The sequence below is a fragment of the Nicotiana sylvestris genome, chromosome 3 (genome assembly GCF_000393655.2).
Source record: "Nicotiana sylvestris chromosome 3, ASM39365v2, whole genome shotgun sequence".
Lineage (NCBI taxonomy): Eukaryota > Viridiplantae > Streptophyta > Magnoliopsida > Solanales > Solanaceae > Nicotiana > Nicotiana sylvestris.
Window position 1 is genome coordinate 28,605,032 of NC_091059.1, and position 11,348 is coordinate 28,616,379.

The window sequence follows — 11,348 nt, forward strand, 5'->3', positions numbered from 1 at the left end:
TTACATACAATGTCAGCACCATGGCCATTTGTTGCCTGGGGCATGGATGTCATTGGACCTATTGAGCTGGTAGCTACCAACGGTCATAGGTTCATTCTGGTGACCATCGACTATTTTACTAAGTGGGTTGAAGCTAAAACTTTCAACCAAGAAGGCAGTTGTGGATTTTGTTCACTCCTATATCATCTGTAGATTTGGGGTCCCAAAATTGATCATCACGGATAATGGTGCTAATCTTAACAACAATTTAATGAAAGAAGTTTGTCAGCAGTTTAAGATTACACACCGTAATTCCATACCATATCGTCCCAAGGCGAATGGAGCAGTTGAGGCAGCCAACAATAACATCAAGAAGATGCTGAGGAAAATGGTAGAAGGATCCAGACAATGGCATGAAACATTACCATTTGCATTGTTGGGTTATCGCACTACTGTTCGGACTTCAGTAGGTGCAACTCCTTATTTGTTGGTATATGGAACTGAAGCAGTAATATCAGCGGAAGTTGAAATTCCATCCCTTCGGATTGTCGCTGAAGCTGAGATTGATGATGACGAATTGGGTCAAAACCCGGTTGGAGCAGTTGAGCATGATTGATGAAAAGAGATTGGCAGCTGTGTGTCATGGACAGTTATATCAAAAGAGAATGGCAAGAGCATACAACAAAAAGGTGCATCCCCGGAAGTTTGAAGTGGGCCAGCAAGTGCTGAAACGCATCTTCCCACTTCAAGCTGAGGCAAAGGACAAGTTCGCCCCGAATTTGCAAGGACCATTCATTATAACCGATGTGTTGTCCAATGGAGCTTTATGTTTAACAGATATTGAAGGTAAATGCGTCGACATGGCTATCAATTCTGACGAAGTTAAGAGATATTATGTATGATTTCTTTTGATTGTAATTGTTTTTTGTTTGTAGTTGGCATTTATTGGAGAATGAAATGACTGAGGCAATTCTTTCTTCTATCCAAACACTTTAACCTTTTATTCCCCTTTTGAGCCGTATTTATTCTTTCATATACCTCTTTTAGAATTAGCAATTAAAATGAAAGAAAAAGAAAAAAGAGAAAAATAATGATAATAAAGGCAAAAGAAAGTCACAAGAAAATAAAGGAATTGGGAACTACGTTTGACCTGATTCCTCAAAGAAGGATACGTGGGTGCCTCACGGCTCGGACATAGTGTAACAAAAAATAAAAATCCCCAAGCAAGAAGAACTGGGGCAGAAGTTTGTGTTTGTAATTTCGGAAAGAAAGTTTGATTCCAAGAGTTGTACTGTTTTACCCATCACGAAAACCCATATTGATGTCCAAAAAAGACCTCCCGATTAGTATTCGAGAAATGCCAAGTCATGCAAATGGAAGCCGGGGATAGCACCCCGATTCCCGGCAGAGAAGAGGCTCATGGACTAGAAATGAATTGATAGCTAGAAAGAATCCCCAGCAGAGAGAGTCGTATCGGCAACACTCCAATCTCCAGCTGAAAAAAATAAATAAAATGAGAGAGTCTTATCGGTGAAAACCTTCACAGACACCATAAGGCGACGGGAGTTGAGAGAAATGAGAGAGTCTTATTAGTGAAAACCCCTCGAAGGGCACTATGAGGCGACAAGGCAAGGTTGGCGGAAAGGGTCCACATTTGGCAAAGAGTTGAGTGCTTGTTTATCCCCAGCAAGATGAGGCTGTCCGAAAGATTGATTGATACGAATAGACTAGGTTGATTAGTCTGGAATGCATGACATGATCGTTGGGATCGGTTACATCATTCAGATAAGTCCTTTTCTTTCTTTCACCCCAGCATTTGTTTAGAAAGACTTCTTCTTTTCTATTTTTGAAATCATCACTTTTTTATTTCTTGGTTTAAAGACTTTACCTCCCTAGCAGTTTATTTTTGAAAAGGATTTTCAGAGCTTACCACTATTGGCCAAAAGAGTGCAAAGCAAAATGCGAATAGGACAGGCCAAAGATAAGGCGACAAAGCGAAAATAAGTCTGTCGCAAGACCAAATGACGAATGGGTCTAGATCCCAAGAGGACCAAATTTCCAAGGGAAGTCGGAGAAAAACAGAAAGAACAACAGTTGAAAAGTTATGGATCAAATTCCAAGAGGATCCCCAGCAGATTTGCAAGATACAGGAACAACTCCGACTGATTCTCGACCAAGTTCCACAATGGTCGGACAACACAGAGAGGGTAAGGAAGAGAAAAGAAAAACCATCCCCAGCAGGAATATCAGCCCCAGCAAATAATATCATCCCCAGCAAGTTTTATAGCAAAGCAGGGAAAAGAAAAAGGGAAAAACCATCCCCAACAGAAGTGGCACGACCACTCGCCAAGTTTTAAACTAACAAATTTTTCTTGATTTAAAGCAGGGAAAGGAAATATTATTGACAGTCGGAAGATAGGGTCACAAAGAAGATTATCAAACTGGGGCAGAAAATTTTCTCTCATTACAAAAATTTTCTTGAAATCAGATAGCCCTTTGGGAAAGAGAGAAGATAACACAAGTTTTAAAGGAAGTAAAATCCCCAGTAGTATACAAGAAGGGAGATACAAGTTTTAAAAGAAAAGCAATCTTGGAAGAAGCAAGATAACCCAAAGTTTTAAAAGTAATGGCCTTTGAATCAATATCATCCCCACCATTGTTAAAAGGAGGAAGATAATTCCCCAGTAGTGTTATTCCCGACAGGTTTCAGGGAAGTGAAAGCACCAGCTTTAAAGGAAGTAGTCTTTGAAGAAGGAAAATGACATATTTGTGAATAAAATATCGGTGTTATCCCCAACAGTTTTCAGAGGAATAAAACACCACCTTTGAGGGAAGCAGTTGAATTAAGATGATTCAAGTTAAAGGAGTCAGGAGATCGCCTGGAGAATGGAGGTGGTAAAATTTAAGAAGTTGTTGAAATCAGAAGCCCTCTTGGAGAATGAAGGTGTTATATTTAAGAAGTTGTTGAAGTCAGGAGCCCGCCTGGAGAATGGAGGCTAAATTATTTTAAGAAGTTGTTGAAGTTAGGAGCCTGCCTGGAGAATGGAGGCTAAATTATTTTTAAGAAGCTGTTGAAGTCAGGAGCCCGCCTGGAGAATGGAGGCTGAATTATTTTGAAGAAGTTGTTGAAGTCAGGAGCCCACCTGGAGAATGGAGGTGTTACATTTTAAAATTTAGAGAAATCAGGAGCCCGCCTGTAGAACGGAGTTTGTTATATTCTAAGTTGGAGAAGTCAGGAGCCCGCCTGTAGAATGAAGGTTGTTAAATTTTTAGCTTGGAGTCAGGAGCCCGCCTGTAGAACGGAGGTTGTTTATTTTAAGTTGGAGAAGTCAGGAGCGTGCCTGTAGAATGGATGTTGTTAAATTTTAAGCTTGGAGTCAGGAGCCCGCCTGTAGATCGAAGGTTGTTATATTTAAAGTTGAAGAAGAAGTCAGGAGCCCGCCCGTAGAATGGAGGTTGTTATATTTAAAGTTGAAGAAGAAGTCAGGAGCCCGCCCGTAGAATGGAGGTTGTTATATTTAAAGTTGTTGAAGAAGTCGGGAGCCCGCCTGTATAATGGAGTGTCACGCCCCGAACCTGGGGGCGAGACTGAAACTCAGTGCTTCACCTATCCTTGCGTACTAACTTGCAACTAAGGGACTCTGAAAATATGATGTCATACCTTGGACATGGGCCACAATGCAAGATAACTGCAAATGCTAACTAAATGTCGATATATAACTGGGCCGACAAGGCCATCATACCTATTATAGCTGACAAACCAACCAAATATACAAACAAGACCTGCAAGCCCAACTTATTGCACTAATTGACAGGATGGGTCTACAAGCCTCTACTAATGGATATACTGTGATCGGAACAGCTACCCGACCTACTCATAACATATATAAATGCATATACAAGATGTACATAAGACTCCAGACGCGAAAACTCCGAACGGTGTGGAGCTTACCGATCAAGCTGAACTCGGGCAATACTTATTGAGGAAGCCTACCCGTCTGTCTGTCTGACCTGCACACATGAAATGCAGCACCCCGAGAAAAGAAGCGTTAGTACGAAATAATGTACTGAGTATGTAAGGCAATATACTGAAAGCTGAAACTGAACTGATAATATAATAACTGCAAGTAGCTGGAAGTCAAAGATAATCTGAAGATATTCTTACCTGCCGATACTGACTGAACTCTCTTAATATAGTAAGTAAAATAGTTGTCCGGCCCTATATGGCTCGGTATATATATATATATAACTGCTTTTTCGTAGTAGGCTCGCTCATAAGCGCTCGACCATACTAGGATTTGTATCTCGACCAACTGGGATCGCTCATAAGCGCTCGGCCACAGTAGGCTCGGTATATAACTTACCATTTGATCAGAGGTTTCCCAATAGGGGCCTGCCCATCGATTATAGCTCAATGGTAATGAAAATACTTTTTAATATTGTATATATATATATATATATCAACTTCTCTGCTCTCTTGACTGGAAGAAGAAAAAAATCAACTGAATATGAAATCGCGATAAGGAGGATATTATAACTTACAACACTAGAAAAATATACACAATTTGCGAGACTAGCAAAATATACGTAAATTCCGGGATATGAATGTAATGACGAGATCATGCCAAATGAAAGAAGAGCTTAGCCTTAACATACCTGAGCCGGTTTCTTGACAATCCCTCTAATATATGTCAATTGCAACAAATCACTTAACGGCGAGATCGGAGTAGGGAAAATCTATACGATATTCTTGATAAAGATTGCACCGTACTTCCTTTGAATTGCAAAATCTTACGTTATATATCCGACCATTGTAAATCAGGTATGTAAATTTCTCTGAAGCGTGATGTTGTATCTTCACAACTTTATTTGTGTAGCTCTCGTTGAAGGAGTGTTAAAAGACTGTAACTCACTTTGAAAGAATGTCACTTACGTTGGAAGAATGTAACTTACTTTGGAAGAATGCTTAAAGAATGTTAAAGACCTAATACTTGAATAATTCTTGTTCTTTGCATACATATATGTTAAAGTGACACCTTGCCAAACCATTTATGAGTCATCTCATGGGTTTTGTTTCCAAATTCAAATGCTGCCACGTTTTTGGTAGTGCAAGCCTTATCCCAATTTATCATTAAATAGTTACTAATATTATGATTACTTTGATAATCTCCCACTACCTAATAATTAACCAATTACCCACATAATTAAGAATTATCTCAAATTACATAAAATACTACTCACTTTTAATACACTTTGCACACATTTCTATTATTTCCATGTTGTACCTTGTGTGCACTAGTCCATAAATATGGGTTATTATAGCTTAAACCGTATTTTACCCCAAAATATCAAATTTCGACGAAATTTATTTTTTTTATTCGCTCACCCTTTCACTTCCATGAATTTACTTATCATTTGTTTGAAATAGTACAATACTTATAATCTCACAATAATCTCATTCCCAAACTTACATCGATTAACTTACGATGAAACTTTATCGTAAGAAAATGCGGGATGTAATAACTCATTTTCGAGCTTTCATTAATTTATTTATGGCATATTTTTACGTACGAAAACATGAGGTGTAACATCATTCCCCCCTTTGAAACATTCGTCCTTGAATGTTGACTGGTGCATTTATCATTCACCCAACCCATATCTCTTGCGAACACTTTTAATACTCTTCTCTCCTCTTTACTCCATCTTTTAGCTAATCTCTAGGCTTCACTTTGCAAAAGTGTCCCTCTGGGCATCTGTAGGTATTCTGAAGTTCTTCACTCGGTACTTTGTCGAACTTACGAATATTGTTATACCTTATTTCATTGATCCGCTTATCTATTCGTATGACTTTAATACATCTAGTTAGGCCATACTATACCATACTCTTACTTTAATTTATCGTTATAGAGGTCTACAACCAACTCCACGTTACTCTTGTTGCTTATCCTTAAGACTGATGGTCTGATCTTCTCATACTGTTCAACATTTATCCATCCATTGTTGATTCACCTTAATATTGATCCATCATCTATCACTGATAACTTGATCTTTTATGTAACACTACCGTTTGGCTCACGTCTCATCGGGGACATCTGGAATAATTAGATTGATCCACCTAGGGGTGATACTATACTTCCATAACCATACTTTATAGCATCCCAATGTGACTCACCTTATATGGGTATTTTAGCCCCTTACAATTCATGAAATCCTCTTCAAGTCATTACTCAATCAAAGGTCCAAACTCCATCCTTTATCTATCACAATTATGCCCTTATTCCACTACCAGAGCAACATTCCATTTGTTCTAAATGCTACTAGTCTTAGACTCCTTTGAGTTCATTCTAGCTATACTGAGCGTTCTATAACTTATAGAACCCATCAGCTCTTGTATTTTCATGAGCTTAATCCCAAGGACTTATCCATTCGTGTCACCTTTTCACTCACATTTTTTTTATCCTTTCTCTTGTCTTCCTAAAACCTTGTCACTCTACCATACTTTAGCTTGAGACCTACACATACCTATTTATACTTGTTCGCAACCTTCCTTAAATTTGCTTGCACCATATATTTCCTTAGTTATTCTATAACATCAAGCGAGATATCACATCATCTCTAACTCTTCTTTACTCTTTTGACTAAATCTCTCGGTACTTAGAAACCATAGGATGGAAGGTATGCCATTTGTTATGTTGCTATCATTCTTGGATATTGAATCCTAGTGCTTCTAGCCTTCTATCCGAAGCATGGATTATTCACATTGTTTTGCCTTTGAGTATCTTGTGCGTTGTTCACCTTTACCTTACTTACCTTAAAATCTCGCATAGTACCTTTTATCTCTTTCATGATCTCCCTTCCACATAGGTATAATTCATGTCCATAATTTGAAACTCTATTATAATATTTTCACCTCTGGTACATACACAATCTCATGGGAGTTTCATACTAACTTCTTATGAGAATGGTACCCTTCTAACTGGTTTTATCGTAGAGCCATTATAGAACATAATTGTTGTGCTATCTCTCTTGAACCTCTAATATTAAGAGCAATTCTGCTATGTTCTCAATCATGATTCCTATAACTTCTGAGTCCAATAATCAGATTCCTGATTTACTTTGTTGATGCAACTCTTTAGTTTCCTTCTTCTTCTTATTGGCCTTTATGCTGGCTTAAGTTATCTTCCAACCTGCGGCTGATGGTATTAGTTATTACTTTATCCTTCTATGGACGTTATGAAATATCCATGATACAATCTTCTAACAATTTATTCCTTAGTTTATGACCTGGGCTCAATTCTTTTTTTTAACTTATACCGGAATCTTTTACGGTTGTATGATTGTCAACATATATGCTGCATGTATTAAAAAAATCCAAACTCTTAAGTGCGTTCATAACGTCACCAATTTGGGATCATTGGTTAAATAATTCCTTTCGTTCCTTCTCAGATTTCTTTTAACGTGAGATATTACCTTTCCTGATCTTTCTTCCCCCGTGTTGCATGCATACTTAGCTTATCTTAGCTCCTACGCATGCTGAATTTTTCGTACAACTTATATGATTTTCGAATATTTCTTTTGATCTTTACTTCTCGTTTACTAGCCACGGTAGATTCCTCTTTCTTATGGAGGACGTACAATGTTTTTATGAAACTGTTGTTACAAGACCATTTCCTCTTTAGGTCATTGTGCTTAGGTTGAAGCCTTCTTCCTTATTTCCTCAGCTAGTCCTTCACTATAGTACTTAGGGAGGATCCGCTGACTCTTGAAAATATGCGAGCTTATTATATCGTATTCCCGATATAATTTTGATGTTCGTGCTCACTTGTACTTATCCTTAGTTACTTACCTCCATATTCATCTGCTCGTACGAACGTTTCTAAACTAAAGTTTTGACTGTCTTCCCAGTGGAACTATCTTTTATTTCCGTAACACTCATACGGTACCTTTAACCACCCCGACTCTTGTTTGAATATATCTCAAGTAATATAATGATATTCTTTAAGGCTGAATTCTCCATGTTGGGTTCTACTATGTTTATCTTACATGATCTAATGACTCGTCTATAACATCCTGTTTAACCATAAGTGGTATCTTCCTCACCAATTACAAACTACTCGTTGGCCAATTTTCATGTCAATATTCCTCATAATCTTTATTGGGTTATTTCCTTTGTCTTAACTTACGTCTCACACTGGCTTCTTATTTATTAATAACAGCTCGGGCAGGAAGCTTTACTTTCTCTCCTTGACGTCGTGCTTGCACAATATTGTTGAATCGTAGCGTATCTGCAAGATTTGGATAAGTTCCATCTCATTCCTCTTCATTTATCGCATTCTTCCTTTACCATTCCATAGCCACTAGAACCAATTAATTCTTAATTAATATCACATCATTCCATATTCCTCCCTTTAAGGGTGTACTAAGAGCTGAAGCCATGAGGATCTACCTATAGATGTTTTACCTCTTCATCTTTGGTGTCATTTCTCAACATCAATGATCCTTACTCGCCTTGCGGCAATGCTTCTGTACCAAGGATGACAAATTCCCTTACTCGCGAGGGTGACACTTAATGTAACTGGTACATATAGTCCCTTAAGCTTAACTTTTCTAACATTGCTTGCTTTAAGGAAGCGTCTTTCCGAATGACCATTCTCCGAATTTCTCATGAATCTTCTTCTGCTGTCCGTCCTATTATTGCCGGAACGAGATCTAAAATTCTTATGATGTTGACTATTATCAAATCACTCAGCCCCTAATTCATATTTAGTTTATCTGATTCACCAATCCATATTAATTCCTATTACTCTGGGTCTAACTTTTCCTCTCGGTAATCACGCTAGAGTTGCGAACTTATTTCTCTAAATGAGGATATGACTTTATGGCCTATAATTTTTCATTTTCTGAAGGCCTGTCATCTTTTGTCTTTTCCTTCACTTGACTGTAAACTCTGTAATACTGTCATCCTTTTTTTTTTGACCTACCGTTATCATCCATGTATCATATCATACTCATAATGCTTCATTAACTCTCTTCTTATCTCTCGCTAATTATCTATGTATACTGCTTTATTCTAAAAACTCGAACAAAATATTCTTTTACTTTTGGTTCCCCTTGCTCCATCCCTTGGCTCTTTCAATTGCCTAACATTCTTTCTTTACTGGGGGTGGGAGCCACACTAAGGTAATATTTATTCCTTCAAGGCTTCCAGTGCTCATATCTAGCTTTAATATTTTAGGGTGCACCATCTATGTGTCTCACTAGGAGATCTACTAGCACACTTGCAATATCCTTTGGAGATGTCAACTAACACAAACAATCCATTCACCATTTTGGTTTACTCTAACCCCAGCCAAGTCCTGATGTTCCGTCCTTTTGTTAAACTACACCTGTTAGCCCCCATAGGGCATAACTGAGATGGGTATGAACAATTGTACATACCTCTGTTACTGTTCAAAATAACTCTTAATGCTTATATTTTTCTGCCGGAACTACAATACCGATAATCTTCATTAACTGGGTACCTCGTACTCTTCTTCACCTTGCTTATTTTACTTCTTAAAAGCATTGTCTTACACTATAAAGGTGGATAAATATTCTTACCTTAAGGTTCCTTATCAAGAGGCTTACACCTTTCAGTACACCCATGATTTGCTAAAGACCTCACATTTACTTATCATAAGTAAGATGCAAAATCGAGCTCCTCTAAATCAATAATCCCACAGTTGTATCTCTTATCGATCGTCTTTCTGAATGTAGGCATCTTATTACGAATAGAAGTTCGGGACTTGAATTCTTATAAGTGAGCTTTACCACACGATCTAAAGTAAGAAGAAAGAGTGACAATCCTAAATGCCCTGTAGCCTCCTGCTTATAAGTGTGGTGCACGACACACCTATAAACAAGACTCTACTAGACACGGCTTGTAGACTCCCTAGGACAGAACTTCACTAATACCACTTCTGTCACGCCCCGAACCTGGGGGCGAGACTGACGCTCAGTGCCTCACCTATCCTTGCGTACTAACTTGAAACTAAGGGACTCTGAACATATGATGTCATACTTTGGACATGGGCCACATTCCAAGATAACTACGAATGCTAACTAAATGTCAATATATAACTGGGCCGACAAGGCCATCATAACTATTATAGCTGACAAACCAACCAAATATAAAAACAAGACATGCAAGCCCAACTTATTGCACTAATTGGCAGGATGCGTCTACAAGCCTCTACTGATGGATATACTGTGATCGGAACAGCTACCCGACCTACTCTTAACATATATACATGCATATACAAGATGTACATAAGACTCTAGACACGGAAACTCCGAACGGCTTGGAGCTTACCGATCAAGATGAACTCGGGCAATACTTATTGAGGAGGCCTACCCGTCTGTCTGTCTGACCTGCACACATGAAATGCAGCGCCCCGAGAAAAGGAGCGTCAGTACGAAATAATGTACTGAGTATGTAAGGCAATATACTGAAAGCTGAAATGGAACTGATAATATAATAACTGCAAGTAGCTGGAAGTCAAAGATAATCTGAAGATATGCTTACCTGCTGATACTGACTCAACTATCTTAATATAGTAAGTAAAATAGTTGTCCGGCCCTATAAGGCTCGGTATATATATATAACTGCTTTGTCGTAGTAGGCTCGCTCATAAGCGCTCGGCCATACTAGGATTTGTATCTCGACCAACTGGGCTCGCTCATAAGCGCTCGGCCACAGTAGGCTCGATATATAACTTACCATCTGATCAGAGGTTTCCCAATAGGGGCCTGCCCATCGATTATAGCTCGTTGGCAATGAAAATACTTTTTAATAGTGTATATATATATATATATATATATATATATATATATATATATATATATATCAACTTCTCTATTCTCTTGACTGAAAGAAGAATAAAATCAACGGAATATGAAATTCCGATAAGGAGGATATTATAACTTACAACACTAGAAAAATATACATAATTTGCGAGACTAACAAAATATACGTAAATTCCGGGATATGAATGTAATGAAGAGATCATGCCAAATGAAAGAAGAGCTTAGCCTTAACATACCTGAGCCGATTTCTTGACAATCCCTCTAATATATGTCAATTGCAACAAATCACTTAACGGCGAGATCGGAGTATGGAAAATCCATATGATATTCTTGATAAAGATTGCATCGTACTTCCTTAGAATTGCAAAATCTTACGTTATAGCTCCGACCATTGTAAATCACGTATGCAAATTTCTCTAAAGCGTGATGTTGTATATTCACAACTTTATTTGTGTAGCTCTTGTTGAAGGAGTGTTAAAAGACTGTAACTCACTTTGAAAGAATGTAACTTACGTTGGAAGAAT